The sequence below is a fragment of the Lepisosteus platostomus genome, chromosome 2 (assembly GCF_059453375.1).
Source record: "Lepisosteus platostomus isolate fLepPlt1 chromosome 2, fLepPlt1.hap1, whole genome shotgun sequence".
NCBI classification, from domain to species: domain Eukaryota; kingdom Metazoa; phylum Chordata; class Actinopteri; order Semionotiformes; family Lepisosteidae; genus Lepisosteus; species Lepisosteus platostomus.
This window is the reverse complement of record NC_142612.1, coordinates 59416422-59433080: the sequence shown is the minus strand read 5'-3', so window position 1 is coordinate 59433080 and position 16659 is coordinate 59416422. Positions and strand designations below refer to the sequence as shown.

The 16659-nt window shown below is 40.4% G+C and overlaps 1 pseudogene; it reads right to left on the bottom strand.

The window, feature by feature from the left end:
* Positions 1-12513: 12513 nt before the first annotated feature.
* On the bottom strand, positions 12514-15521 carry LOC148676633 (uncharacterized; annotated as a pseudogene).
* Positions 15522-16659: the final 1138 nt, after the last annotated feature.

Here is a 16659-nt window from a genome sequence, read left to right as displayed (position 1 = left end):
TTTTTTATATTGTTTACTGACAAAGATTGTTGAAGGCAACAGAAGAATAGGTTTCCAAGTATCACTATACAGCACCCCAGTTGTCAGATCCAAGTTGTATGTAAGCATTTTAGGGAAACTGCCTCATCCAAGTTACACAAGAGAGTGTAAAACCTGGATAAAAACTTTTTTGAGTTCCCACTCAACACCATTGAAAAAAACAACACCATTGTTCTTGATGCCCACATAATGTGTGACCTGGAGATACTTGTCAGTATATCGTACTCTTGTTAGTGTCTTGTTATTATATTTTATTGTACTTGGAGACACTCAAATAATTTAAATTCCCCTCTTCCAAATAGGTCAGAAATTCTATTTGAATTTAAAGTGTAAATTTCTATTTGAATGTAAGGTGGGAATCTGTCACCTTTTTAGGTGGTATTTCAGGGTAGGTCAGCATTGCCTACTAGTGAAGATAATATTCTGTATAAAGAGAGGAACAAAAAAACAAGAATTTACAGAGGACAGATGCAAGATTACTTGATCACCTGAATCTTAAGGTATGTGATGCCCTTGAGGTTCCAGTGGAATAGTTTAATATTAGGTTGGTCCTAATGGTTTAATATAGGTAGCATATACACAGTATACTGTACCACCATAAGCTGGTATAATTATAGTATATAAAACATCATTTTAAGCTCACATTTTCATCATGTGAGCTAGCTTCTTTAATTTCCATTCCGCTTTGTCTATTCTTTTAATTATCATGTCCATTTTATTTGATAAAACATCAAAGAGTTCTCAACTCGCTGCAAGTTTAGAGTATAGCATTTCAGCAATTGTTGTTGTTACTCAGTTTGTTGATCCTAATTAAAGAATGTTATTGTGTAAGAAATATTTTTCCTTGTTGTATCATGTGAAATTTAGCTCCAATGGTAATATTTCTGTAAACCAAGTAATAATTTAAAAATATCTGTTAATAGGGAGGCCCCATATCTTTCCTTATATAATGTTTTGTTTATCATTGGGTACTATATATTTCATTACAGTTAACCTAGAAGAGAAAAAAACAATTCTTCTATGTTAAAAGTTCAGTTAATAAAGGATAATGAACCAGTATCCTTGTTTTATTGACACGTAAGGTAAAGCCACACTTCTTAAATCTTAAATAGTTTAGTATTCATGGAAAAAAAATACATATCCAGTCCTTAAGAGCAAAAATATCTTGCATTTTGTGACTTTTAATAATATAAATAACAGTTTTCATATTAGAGAAAGAATGAGTGAACACTTTGGACTTTAAAACAGTGAAAATTTGGGGTATTATTTACTGGAAAAAGTGACTTTAAACTACTGTCTTAAAACATATTTTTATGAAGGTAGTTTTTTGTTCCTGTGAATTATAAGACAAGTGAACTTGTGTAAGATGAACACTTTAATACATTTAATATTTTAATTTAGTATAATAATTAAATGAGCTAATAAAACATGAATACTTAAAAGCTGATAATTATAATTGAGATTAGTGTAAGTGGAGACATTTTATTAGGGCAGCACTGTGGTGCAGTGGTTAGCAGCTCTGGAGCCCTAGGTTTGAGTTTGGATCCAGGATGCTATTTGTGTTATTTATCTGATCTGATGCTGTGCTTTCCTCTCAGACTCCAGAGACATACTAGTGGGTTAATGGACTTCTGGGGAAAAACAATTGGTCTCTGGTATGTTGTGGTTGAGTGTGCCTTGTGTCCATTGCTTGCTGGATTAGGCTCTGGCATCACCTTTAGCCCCATTCTAAATAAAGTGGTTAGAAAATGCATGGATGGACAATATTCTAAATCTTCTATTGACTTCATTCATCTGCATTAAAATACTAGTAGTTTATATAATTTTTTTGTATGCTTAAGTTTTGTTTTCCCATAAATGTGAGTAACATATCACTGGAAAATGTATATCACTTAATTTAATTGTAAACTCAAGGGACTTTACTGATTTCATCCAGGAGTCTTACTCTTTTTTATGACATTGAGTTTATTTAAAGTTCTTTTTATAACTCTGGGGCTCAGAAATGCTTACATCTGAGCAGAACATAATGTAGTGAAATTTTATAAAACATTTAACATTACATATATAAAAGTGTATACATTTTCCTGCACTTTACAGCTAGTTCTGTCAAATAATCATTATTTTAAAACAAAAATAATTATTACTTGAATAAGATCCTTGAATACTAATGCAGATAGATGCTTTCAAAAGGTAAAGTGAAATGCAGATTAAACAGAATTGTATCATGCAGATACAGTTATGCAAGACAGGACAGAAATAAAAAATAAAAAAAGTTACTTACAGTTATTGTGCTGCAAGATAGAGAGTGAAGTTCAGATTTTCTTCTCCTCCTATAAGTAGTGGCTGATGTAAAATGGGGCATCACTATATATACAGTAAAGGGAAATAATATCCCCACCTGCTAGAAGTGGTACCAGCCAATGAGCACTTAATGACCGGAGACAATGTTCACTGAGAGGTGTGTCAGAGCTTCCCATATCCCTCCCAGGCCATACATTGTTTCCCAGCACCAGGTTCCAGTTCCTCCTGGGCTCTTATCAATAAATGCCTTAATTTTCCCCCTGGGTCTCTATCAATAAATTGCCAGCTGACAGATACACAGTAGACGCTCCAGCAAGTCTTAATTTCCCCCCCTGGGTCTCTTATCTAAAATGTTTTTTTCCCTTACCAGCACCCTCCAGTTTCTCTTTCTCAAATAACTTTCCACAATTCTTACATTTATTTCAACTTCTCAATATTTCCTTCCTTCTTTTCATTTATTTCATTATTTGGTAAGATGATTGGTGCTGAAGGAAAGGGTTAAGAGCTTCTTGGAGCCCCTAATTGTTGCTGGGTAGGATAGGCTGCGTAAGAAACAAGAGATGTTGTAAACCTAGTTGAGTACACCCTCTGGCAGTGATCTGGAACTAAAGTATGCCAAACCTAAACAATAACAAGATGCTCCAGGGCTGGTGGGGGGTTGGATTGTAAATAAGCTGTCTGTTTCACAAATGTTCTTGCTTAATACACAGATATGTTGATTGCTCCCTTAGGGGATGGGTGGTGGTGCCAATTATCAGGAATCTCTTCATCTTCTGTGCTTAGTCTTACAGTATGTGTCTATATGAACAGGGACACCCTGACTCATGTTTTACTGAAAAAATAATAAAATGGCCATACCACTACACCATAAGTAAACAAAAGACATACCACTACACCATAAACAATAATTATAAGTAAAATCATAGAATATTACAGAACCAAAAAACATCAAGCAAACCATACAAAATAAGAAACTTCCATTTTACAAATTAGCACACTCTGACTCATACTTTGAATTTCACCGCTACTTTGTGGCTACACCAATCCTTTATACATACATAATAAACTCACTGTACCTTATTCACAGAGAACCTGACTAAAAGTGTTCATTTTCTATATAGTGTAAAATACTGTATATCTTACCAATGGGAAAATGCAAGGTGTAGAAAAATCAGGAGAGGAAGACAAAAAAAAACAAAACAATTCCTACATTATTATCAATATTCTGCACTTTTCAAAAATACTTCTAATGGGCTCCATACATGCTTACATTCATTATTTTTTTTCACTGTAGACTATATGATATATTTTCTTTTATCTGTCTTACAACTTTGTTAAATGATGTTTTGTAAAAATGTTCTGTACTATCCACCTGTTTTTCCAAGATTATGTTTTAGCAATGATACAAAGGGTGTGAAATTTATCTCTGTGAACTGGTACTTTTGATAGTTCTAGGATGCAAATAAAAGGAATAAATGAGATTGAAGTCTTTCTCCACAGTGAATGTTCAGAAAGATTGTATGTGCTGATAGATCTACAGTAAATGCAGCAATGATCCTTTATGAACGTTAAATTTTGCATATATTCCTGTGCCTTTTGCCAGGTTTTGGGGAGTATAATAAAGTCTATTTAAATTTTTATATAAAAGCAGTTTATTGTGTATGACTCTGTTGTATAACTGGCATTGTGCCAGACACCACAAAGAGATCAGCTAACCCAGCGAGACACACTACTGTTAAATACCTGTCTGAGTTTGCATTGAGCAAATTGTTAAAAGTCAGAGCCTTCACTTGTATATAATAATTGTCTGTCATAATTTGTTCCTGTAATCATCGAATTGCTGAGAAAATGTTTTTGTAAGATATTAGTACCGCATAGTTATAAAATTATTTCCTTGGGAGAGATGTTTGATTATCACTTATGTGTTCCATCTTACTAACACCTCCCTGAAACCATACTGGCCCGTTGATCGGTTTAGACTGTATACTTAATCTTGGTAGTCTAAAAAGTGATTGATTTAAAGACAATGAGGCATCAAAGGATAAAGATATCTTGCAGATCTTAGGTATTATAAATGAAGAAATAATTGATGCTTCAATAAGCAATAGAAATAAACAATGAATAATGTATACTTTTCATTATTTTCTGTTATTTATTTGACATTTCTTGGAATGTGGAGAAAATCGTTCCAGGTCCAGCCTTCATGAAAAATGATGCAGAATTGTTTATATCTGTTCAATTACTCAAATATTTATCCAATGTAGAAGTCACATTGTCCTGGATATTTATTTCTAATGTCTGTACTGAGTAAGACACAAAACAAATCTGAAGGTTAGGGTTACATGGGTTGCCCTTCGGTTTCCTCTGGGGACAGTGTTAAATGTTGTGCTTGAAGCATTTTGCTTTAATTTTGGCTGCTTGTACTGGCCTGCATTATACTTATTTAATGGTACATCTGTTCCAGGAGTCTTTTGACATTGAGTTTCCTTTGTGCCTGAAGCATATTTTATATCTAGCTGCCTGTACAGGTCTGTACTGTAGTTATTTAAAGGTGCATCCACTCCAGGAGTGCTTGACAGGAGATTAACTATACTTTATTTCATGCAAATTCTGTTTTTCTCTCAGTGACTCATTGTATCATAATGGTAAATGTGAAATTGTATCCCAGTCCCATTCTTTATTTCATTCTGATAGTTTAAACTGTATGTCTTTTATTTTGGAGAGCAAGGAGGTTTTTGTTAAAACCCTTTGCTTTTTGTTAAAGCTAGCTAGTCTGATTCTCTGGGATTCTCTAAGTGTGACAGAGGACTCTGTCACTAGGCATGGGTAGCACAGGAAAATCACACAAATACACACATTCCACAGGCCAATTGCTAGCTAACTCCTGAGGGGGCACACTCAGGGCTTGGCTGGTGACTTCATTTGTTAATTTGAGGCATAGTGGCATCCAGATACATACCCATATAAGCATACATACTGTATTGTATAGACCATTTTTTAATGTTGCGATCGTGTGAATGGACAGCCCTCTCCATTTGTGTGGTACTTATTGTTTGTTTGTTGTTCGAGACTTCCTGGTCCTGTCATGTTGTCAGCCTATGGTGACGCCAATGGTCCAAAACTAACCCCTACTTCTAAAGGCATATTTATAGCGTGTAAAGGAAAAACCTCATGCAGGTTTCAATGGAAAGATTCCATTTTTACTTTTACTTGGGGAAAGGGTAAAAAAGGAAGCTGTAAATGTTATTTTTGGATACATCTGTTTTTTTCTTTCTTCTTTTGTTTTGGAAATTATTATGACCAGACTGAATGAATTGTGAAACATTTTGTGTGGAAAATTAAAGATAATTAGGATAATGGTTTATTCCACGGGGAGGGGCTTACAATTGATATAAGCTGCTCCTCAGTCTAAAAGGTTAGTTGAGTTGGATGTTCGGGAGTGAAGGATTAAGAGTGTCTGAGTATGTAGAGTTCTAGATGGATCTTTTTTTATTTCCTTTTGTTTTAGGAGCTGTTTTATTGTAAATCTTTTTGTATTTTTCTTGTCGGGAAGAAGAGCACTGTAAATAAATTGAACTTTGATATAACTGAGTGCTTTACAGCGTTGCCATCATTGGGGAAAAGGACCTGCTCTGGCCACTGCATGGGCCATTTTGCGACACCATGATTTACTCAATCACAATTTACTCCCATTAGAATTCAAAATATATTTTTTATATGCATCACAGTTGAAGAAAGATGTGAAGACGGGGGTTTGAATTTAATCTTTTCTGTAGGGGGTTTAGACTTCCAAGTCACAAGCTGGGGTTTATGGCAGGAAAGGGGGTTAACTGATAAGGATTGCAGATGCCAGCTAGGAACCCCCCTGGGTGTAATGTTAAACTGACCATTTGCCCAGAACATCGTAAACTGGCCAAATACCATGAACCCCCCTCTTTACCATCAGACCGAGTGACGTCAGAAACGGAGAAGAAAACACTATATAACCCAAAAGTTTGTAACAGTACGTTGAACAATACTTCGGTTTTGTTGTTTCTTGCGGGAAACAAGACTTCGGCTTTATTGTTCCTTGCATGCAATAAACTCATCTGTTTCACTTCATCTCGGGATCAAGAACCTTATTTCTTCTGTTACAACAAATTTGGCGTAGTCGGCAGGATTTTCCAGAAGGCGCAGAACTTCCCATCGGCAGGAGAGACGGTCAGCGCGCACATAACTAAGAGGTAAGGACTCCTCTTTTATTTAAAAGTCCCGACTCTCTCTGACCGATTGGGAAATCTCTGCTCCCTGCGAGAATCGCCCGAGATGACGGAGTAAACGTGAGTTTCTGAATTCCTCTGGCCCGGGGAAGGCACCGGTGTATGTAATGGGTTGTTTGCTGTAAGCCCAGAATTTGGTCTGGCAGGGGTTCCGCGGTATTGTGTACAGGCGTTCGAAGCTGGTGTATGCCTTAATTGCGCGTGGAGTTTTGAACGGGTTTTGGACCCTTACCGTGAAGTTCAGGACTGGTGTGGGTCTTAATTGCACCCGGAGTTCTGAAGGTCAGAACTGGTTTGGGTCTTAATTGCACCCGGAGTTCTGAGGCTCAGAATCGGTGTGGGCCTTAATTGCGCCCGGGGTTCTAGAGCAAGTGGTGCATTAAATGCACGTAGTTCAGGACTGGTGTGGGTCTTAATTGCACCCGGAGTTCTGAAGGTCAGAACTGGTTTGGGTCTTAATTGCACCCGGAGTTCTGTGGCTCGGGATCGGTGTGGGCCTTAATTGCGCCCGGGGTTCTGGAGCTGAGTGGTGCATTAAATGCACGTATAATTCAGGACTGGTGTGGGTCTTAATTGCACCCGGAGTTCTGAAGGTCAGAACTGGTTTGGGTCTTAATTGCACCCGGAGTTCTGTGGCTCGGGATCGGTGTGGGCCTTAATTGCGCCCGGGGTTCTGGAGCTGAGTGGTGCATTAAATGAACGTATTATCCAGGATTGGTGTGGGCTTTAATTACGCCCGGGGTCCTGAGATTAGCTACGCCTTGATCGTGCACAGATTGGAGTGGCGTGGTTTCTGGCGTGGCGTGGTTTTTTTTTTGTTTTAAAGGAAACAGGAGTAGAAGAGATATATGTATGTATGTTTTTGGTGTTTTCCTTGTTTGTGAAATACATATACACACGCGCGACACTGGCATGGGCGCACCTCATAGTGGGGAGCGGGGCATTAAGTGGCAGGATTTGGGGGACGTTGAGACCCGAGAATCGCCCTGATTGAGCTCAGTGCGTAAGTCCACCCCGGGGCAAAAGCAGCGATGCTGGCGTTCTGGGGATGGTGAATTACTGATCAAGAAAGGGGGTTTTCGAGGTCTCGTTTCTTACCTGTGAACAGTGCGGTGTAAGTCCTCTCTAAAGTCTCGGAGAGGCATTTAGATCTGGAGGTAACAGACGCCCTTAGCTGAATGAGTGCAGGAATGCACAGGTTTTTCCAAGTGAAAACATCCCCCTACTGAATGAGCTGTTACCTCACACACGACAAAAGTAAATCTTAAAGAGACCGAACATGTGCGCTAACTGATGGTTTGAGAAAGTGGTGGAAGGGTCCGTTTAAATATCGGAAAAGTGTAAGTTGACGGAAAAGAAGGAGAAAAATATGGAAAAAGCTGAGCTTGTCAGAGGGAATTTGGGGCGAAGACGCCTGTAAAGAAAGCATATATGAGTATTGATTGGCAAAAGCACAAGCATGTAGCTCCCACCCTGGTGCACGGCCGGCACCAGTAGTGGCAGATACATGACGAAAAAGAAAGAAATTGGGATGTGACTTAAAAGTGTGTTTACGGGGAAAATAAATACCCGGAAGAAAATATACTTTACTCGCTACGAAAGAGTATAGAAAAAAAAAGCTAAAAGAGGCAGTACAGGAGAATGAGAAACTAAAGAAGGAATTAACTCCTGGTCACGCTGCACTGGTTAATGTGCTGCAGCCAGCGACTAAGTTATATCCTGCTCTCCCACAGGGGAACAAACAGGCAGGAAACGAAAATAATTGGGATCAATTCCCTCAGTGGCCATATGGAGAAGGGGGGTCTGATTGGGATAACACTTGGTATGAGTGTGATAAAGACGGATCAGGGTCTCCCCTGTTAGAGGGAGGGCGCCCGCAGATCTGTACTCTCACTCGAAGTGGGAAAGGACTTGATGTAGCAGGGGCTGGCACCGTTGATGACAGCGCCACTCTAACACTGTCTCGCACCCCGTCAAGGGGGTCTGCAATCGCACCTACCTTCCCTGATTTCCCCCATACGATCAAATCCAAAACCGTAAGATATTGACCGGTGGGCTAAAGTACCGCACCCGAAATTAGAAATGCAGCGAACCTGGAGTGCGCTTCAGGAATTAAAATGATTCATGTAGAAGTAAAACAAGAATACAGCACATTGTATTACGAAGAGAAAAATATATTCTCGATGTGTATGTGTGTTTTATGAATTTGTGTGCCGGCATGTATGTGTGTAACTGTGAGTTTTGGTCTACTAAATGACGGTGTGAGTGTGTTTAGCCAGCGGGACTGGCTAGAGACGTAACTAAAGAGACTTGACGAAAATCAACTTAAGGAGATTGGAAAATATAAGAGCGTCTGAAACGTATAAGTACAGTACAGGTGGACGTAAAAGTAGTTAAACAGTTTTTGTATTATTAGAAATTATTATAAATTGTAATTTATACAATTAGTTGCAATAGTGGAAACAATTTGGTTTTATTCGAATGTCTCGAAACCAGACATGCTGAAACGCTGTAGGTTTAGAATCGAGACTGGGGAGAATAACGTCTTGTGAGAAAATCTGTTTACCTAACGATTAGATCCTGTTAATCCCTTGTAGCCTCCCTAAGTCTGTCCCAGTCCAGTGGTTAAAAATGTACTGTTAATGGAGTGGTGGTTTCTCTGTTAGGGGATACTGGAGCACTACTGTCATGCTTGTTTCACTCCTCTGTTCAACAGTGTACTATAGAGCAATGTATAGGGGAAGATGGCAGGAGGCCACAGGAGTATTGGGACAGCAAGTTTTACTTGCCGAGTACCAGATTTTAATGGGTGGTTTGATCCCAGATCTATTGGGTTGAAATATTATGCATTACAAAGAATGACTATGCAGAACAGGGTATCACGTGGCTTCAACTGGCTGTGATCACTCAGTATGTTGATGGTATTCTGAGTGCTTCCCCTGACGAGGAAACCCACAAGTCTGAGTTGCTTCAGCTTTAGAGTGTCTAATAGAAGCAGTTATGATAAGGCCCTTTTGTGTCTAGCATTGTGGAATTTTAACAGGGCCTGGGTAATATGTTTTTTGCAGGGTGAGCACAACTCTTAACAGATCTGCTTAAGGGGGGAGTGCAGTACAAGGACAAGATTGCCTTGGTTCCTGCAGCAAAAGCCGCCTTTAATAATTTGAAACAAGTTCTCTTACAGGTGCTGAGACTGGGGTTTCCTCAGAGGGATCAACCATTCCTTTGTATTATTGCAAGTAGCTGACAGAGGCCACCCAAGGAGCCCGCGAGCAGGTCCTGGAGGCGTGGGGACCACCACCTGAAGGAGGGCACAACCTCATCCCAGGAGAGTGGGTGTGGATCAGGAAATTTCCTTCACAGGTTCTCCAGCCCAGGTGGGATCCAGATCCTGTTGACAACCGAGTCTGCGGTTCGAGTGGAAGGAAAAGATCGCTGGATCCACGCGCCACACTGCCGACGAGCCTCATCCCCATTTACAGACTCAGAATGAAATCAATTCTGTTTATAACAATAATTGTTGCTGTAGGACTATGTTCCGCAGGAATTAATGATCATCTCTCCCACAAAGGAGAACATGGAATTAATTCCTTTTTAGGCCTCTCCTATCTGACAGCTAAGAAAACCAACCAAAGTGCCTGCTGGGTGTGTGCCGCATTACCCAAATATGTACAGGGAGGACTTCCTATGGGAGCCATTACTTGGTGTCGCGAGGAAGTCATAGGCATGATCATTTGGAGGGATAATTTAGGAGATTTTAATATGACAAACTATGGGGGGTTGCCATAACACGACTTTAACCTGCACAACATTACAATATCTACAGGAGCGAGGCTTAGAGCCCACGAGTTTCACAGGCTCTTACGCTCCTAAATATAACAGAAGCCATACACCACCATACCTGACTCTCAATAAGGAACGTGAGGGAAACATATGTTTTCAGCACACTAATTGGTCTGCACTTGGTTGGATGGAGTCGTTGCAACCTTACCAGCGCTGCAAATATATCCACCTCTACCTCCCAAATTCCAGGATGGGATCGGCACACCCCACAATTCGGTATAAGCTTCTTATTTTCAGAGGCATGGGGAGCGCCAAACGGAACATATTTCATTTGTGGAAAACGAGCCTACCCATGGCTGCCAGCCCAGTGGTCTGGCTCATGTTATTTAGGATATGTGGTTCCTCATATCCGTGTTCAAACCCACAGCCCCTTCGGACCTAACCACAGACCACAAAGAAAATTGGCTGATTGGGAATATTATTTAGGTATAATATTTCCACAAGCCGGCATGAACTTTCTGAGTCGAGAGTTAATTCAAATGGCCTCGACTTTAGAAGAATTAGCAAAGTCTACCTCATCTAGTCTGAAGGCTGTTAATGATGAGATGGTAGCCCTCAGAACAGTGGCCATGCAGAACCGACTAGCTTTAGATTATGTACTGGCGGCCCAAGGAGGAACTTGTGCAGTAATTGGCACTGAATGCTGCACATATATTCCTGATAATTCTGAGCACATCTCAGATCTGGCCCAACACATTTACAATGAGGGACAGAAATATCAGGACTATTATACTGAAAATTGGGGAATTGGGTTTTGGGTAAAGTCTGTGTTTGGGGCCTGGGGTGGAACCTTTTTATAGTGTTTATCTGTAGGAGTAGTATTGTTTATATGTATAATTGTAATCATCACGTGCACAAAAACATGTATCACATCTTGCCATAACCGTGGAACGTACAATGTCATGGCAATACATACCTGTTCGCCAAGAAAGGAAAGATCTGCCCTGACATTGTATGTATAAAAATAGGCTACACTGACGTATGCCATATTTTATAAGGGGGGAATGAAGAAAGATGTGAAGACGGGGGTTTGAATTTAATCTTTTCTGTAGGGGGTTTAGACTTCCAAGTCACAAGCTGGGGTTTATGGCAGGAAAGGGGGTTAACTGATAAGGATTGCAGATGCCAGCTAGGAACCCCCCTGGGTGTAATGTTAAACTGACCATTTGCCCAGAACATCGTAAACTGGCCAAATACCATGAACCCCCCTCTTTACCATCAGACCGAGTGACGTCAGAAACGGAGAAGAAAACACTATATAACCCAAAAGTTTGTAACAGTACGTTGAACAATACTTCGGTTTTGTTGTTTCTTGCGGGAAACAAGACTTCGGCTTTATTGTTCCTTGCATGCAATAAACTCATCTGTTTCACTTCATCTCGGGATCAAGAACCTTATTTCTTCTGTTACAACACAGTGCTACACAGAAATTGAAGCTGACTGCACCAACTAGCAGTTTTAGAGGTGCTAGGAACCTTCTTCCTGCACAGTTTGTTGTTTTCCCCAGAACCAGCACAGAGGAAGGCAGAAATGAATGAATGAATTGGGGGAACTTGAGGAATCTGCACCTCTGGTTGGAAGGTTGCCAGTTTGGATCCTGCGGCTGGCAGAGGAATCCTACTCCATTGGGTGCCTGAGCAAGGCCCTTAACCCCAACTGCTCCAGGGGTGCTGTTTTAATGGCTGACCCTGCTCTCTGACCCCAAGCGTCACTCTCCTTGTCAGTGTACCTGTGTGTCTCATGGAGAGCAAGCTGGGGTATGTGAAAAAACAAATTCCTAATGCAAGAAATTGTATATGGCTAATAAGTGATCATATCTTATCTTATAGTTCACGTGGGTAGCTGCTTCAGCATGCGTAGGCTGCAAAGGAACAAGTAATAGGTTTATTCCATGCTGAAAAAAAGAAGAAAGAGAACACAACGTTTCAGCCGTGGAGCCTTCTTCAGGTAGCAGTAGCAGTATGATTCAATCAGTGGAAATTTTCTGCAATACTGTTTGCTCTAGGAAGGCTTGGAATCTAGATTGAAACAGACACACAAAACAGATTAAATCCCTAAAAATAACTCTGGCCTATATCTGCAAAATAAAAGAAAACACAGCCCCCAAGGGATTGCCTAATACCCACTGCTGTCATCCCATGAAGTTCTGCAACTTGAAGTCCATCTGTACAGCACTCTGGTTGGTAAGTGACACTGCAGGCTGGGCTCCCCTCTCCTTTTATTTGTTTAAAGACCTCAGTGAGATCACCTCTTAAATATATTGTATGACGATGAAAAAGGGCTTCTTCCAGTCAATTCTCACATTTCACTGATTTCAGCCCTGGAAAAATGGTCCTGTCCACTAACAGGCTCTTCCCCAGAGGACTGCTTGCTAGGAGCCCCCCCCCAAAACAGCACGTCTGGCCTGGTCTTAAGAGTAGACTCTCCTTAAGGGTTTGTGCGTTGAATCAGCCTGGCTCTTGGAGCCATCTGACCGGACCTCCCCATTTTGTTTCCTCCCTGGCCTTGAAATGCCAGACCCTACCACCCTGTGAAGTCCACTGGACTTTGCACAGCTCTATGCTTGGTAGCTCATCCCTTCCATCACCAATGTAGAAAATTAACACTCTTAATCAGATTCGCCGTGAGTAAGATTCAGTTTATTATGTATGCATACAGGAATGACATAGCCACAGAGTAGCCTCATTCAAGAGTAAATACAGAAGATGAAGAGATTGCTGATAAGCAGCACCACCACCCTCCCCCAAGGGAGCAATTAACATATTTGTGCATTAAGCAAGAACATTTGTGAAACAGACAGCTTATTGTACGACCCTGGATATCCATCCCCTACCAGCCCTGGAGCATCTTGTTATTGTTTAGGCATAGCTTCAGTTCTGCTGAATCACTGCTGGATTTTCTCAACCACATAAACTGTCATCTTCAAAAGGTTGGAAGTTCATGAACAATTCTGTTTGACTGCATTGGAAAAATGCAAATTGATAGAAATAAAATAAAGAGGTTTCATCTTAATGAATAGGGAAAGAGCCATAAAGATATTTTAAAATGCAGCTGAACACAATGAACACATGCTTAAGCATATTGGATTGGATTCATCATATCCAATTCAACGGTATTTCTTATTACCTGTATATCTTCCTCGGAGGTGGGAGGCAGCACTGTTTTGAATGCACTTTCAATTTTCATTCTTGATTTTGCAATTTTGTCAAAATCATCTTTACTTTTCAGCACAAGAATTTTTATGCCCTTTCCTGCTTCTTAACAACCTTTCTGAAAGTTTGTCCATTCCGAGTCAAAATCTGGATTACTGGGATCTAAAGCCATGAGTTTCCCCAGGCTGCTGATGCTATCCATCAGGTATGTGTTGGAAATCTCTGTGTAGGACCCAGAGATCATGTTGACCAGACTGGCAATGTTTGAGGCTTGGAATGCATAGTTGTACAGCATGTCTTTGAGAAACAACCTGGGTGAGTAGTTAAGCTCAGAAGAACTTGCTTTTCCAGCTGTTTTGATTAAATCTGTCACACATGTGCTCAGGCATATCTTGATTATATTGGAAATCATTTGAAATAAGTGCACCATTTTTCCCACTGCTCCTTCACTTTACCCATTGCATCCAGTCCCTTCATCAGCATCTTAATCATGGTCTTGAGGTCAATCTCCTTCACCTCAAAGCTGCTGTCTGTGGTGAGGATTTCAGTCAGATCCTTGTGGTAATTGCCCAGATTGTCCAAGCTTTTCTGGAACATGTTTTGTGCTTGATCCAGCTGGGCATAGTTTTGCTCTATGCGGAATCTGACATTTTCAACTGCGATTTTTTTCTGCACTTTTAACAGTGTCACTTTCCTCTTGATGTTTAGCCAGCCGTGGAGGGGTTACAGTAAATGCAGAGGCACCTGTGCAAGCTTTGCTCTGTGAATCAAACTTCAAAGCCAGTCTTCTCAGATTCTTGATATCATTAATGAGCTTTTGTTTTTGGTCTTCATCACACTTTCCTAGTGGTGCTATACATGTTAGATCAGAGCAGCTTTCAAGTGCCTTTGTGCATATTTCTAGTGCTAGTGATTTGGGTCTGCATTCCTCCTGTTTGTTTATAAAGCCTTGAACTCTTTTAACCTGGTCTGCCACCCATTCAGACACTGCATATTCTTTCTTTTGATCATAAAGACTGCCCCAATCTATTTCATCACTGTTGCAAAAAGCAGCAATTTGGTCAACATGACTCAAGAGAATCTCTGATAGGGCAAAAACATTGCCCAGTGCAATGGGATTTGTGAGATTTATCTTCTCTTCTTGGTGGCTTTTAAAAAAATCCAAAATAAGAGGAACACTCCCCAAACCAAGGCGCATATTAATTGCACAAAATTCATACCAATAGCATTCCAACCATTAGGCAGAGAATACATGGCATTTTTAAATTCTTGCTGAGCTTCTTTTAGCTGCCTCCCCATATTGTCATAGACCTCCTTGGCTTGCTGCTTACCTTCTTCTGTAGCCATTTTTCTCAGATTGAATTCCTCTATTTTTCTCCTCACTCGTTCTGCTTCTTCACCACAGGCTGCTTTTGCATTCACACAGGCCTCCATCAGCTCTTGGATCAGCTAAGTGACAGAGATGAACTTCTTCTCTGTGAGCTCGTGTTTTACACTCCTCGGCTATAGAGCTGATGTTTTGCAGCTGGTCAGTAATCATGAGCTGGATGAGCTTGTCGTCATCTTGGAGAATCAGTCTGACGGCCATCTTCACATACTCTGGCACGTTGCCAGAGAGGAGATGAATCTGCTCCATGTTCTTGTGGGCCTCATTGAACGCACCCCACCCAGCATTTCACACTTGCATGAGACAGGCTTGAAAGGATTCTGGGTAGCGAATGAACTTGTAGCCATCCTTTGGAGGGTTTTTATTGATGGAGAAGTCAGTTTTGGAAGAGATAAAGACTAGCTCTCCTAAAATGGCTATTGAAATTGGAACTGGCATCAGAAACTCTTCCCAGTTGGCATAAGGTTTCATTATCATCTTGGCGTCATTTCTTACATCTTGTGCTCTGGTGATTGTCTTGATAGTTTTGGATAGTGCCATTGTTCTTCTTTCTTAAAGGAAGACAGAAAAACATCAATAACAATCACATCTGCACCTGTGTGTGAGTTGACCTCTATGAGAGCTATGAGAGTGGTAGAAGGCAACAGTGGTGCCAAAGCTGCCAGGTGTTAGACACCAATGGATGTTTTACAGACTCAGCCATTCATGATGTGCGGCAAAACCTCACTGTTGCGATAAACTGGCTTCGCCGTGCTGTGCCGTCCTGTGGTGTGATTTGGCTGTGTGATTCACTGGCCAGAACAATTGATAGGTGGCACTTGTGGGTAATTACATGTTAGTGAAACAATTTTTTCATTCAATCTGTTTCACTACTATACTTCGTTAAATCCATGTAATATGGAATATTAATATGGAATCATGTAAATAAAGGGAAATTTTTGTAGCTGAAAATAAATAGTTTCTGAATGTCATAAATTATATTAATTTATTAATATACATATAATATAGTTATTTAGCTGGCTGTGGTAGGGTATTCCACTTTTTTCATAAACATCTGCACCAAAATCTTTAACTTGGTCACTTGTGGTTATTTTGTTAATATTTTGACGGGCTTGTTCTAACCACATTTGTGTTGCGTTTAGATTACTAGAGGGTTTTCAATGAGCACCAGGAGTCTGTTTCAGAAAGTCAGATAACTCAGGCAGATAACTTTAGTATATAAATCGTTAAAAGTCTGGATTTTTTGTTTCATAATGCAAGATCAGATTGTATTCAGTTAAGCAACTACAGTAGCTCCTCTGACTTTGGTCATCACATCCAGGTGGGTACTGCACATTGGTGGTGGTGGAGGAGAGTCCCCATTACCCTTAAAGTGCTTTGAGTGGAGAGTCCAGAAAAGGTGGTATATAAGTGTAAGGGTTGTAGTAGTAGTATCCTGTAATTCGTGCACAGCTGACTGCAGTCCACAGCTGCAGCTTAAACATCTCCTGATGCATTTTGAATACACTTGAGATGCATCTATAGGTAATTTCATTTTTCTGCATTAATAATAGGTGAGAGGAGGTGGGGAACCATAAGAAAGATGCAACCCACTGCTGGCAACTCATAGAAATACCTTCAGAGTCTCTTAAGCTCATAGGGGCTTGCTGTCGGGCACATGGAAGGGCCTGAATGTGCC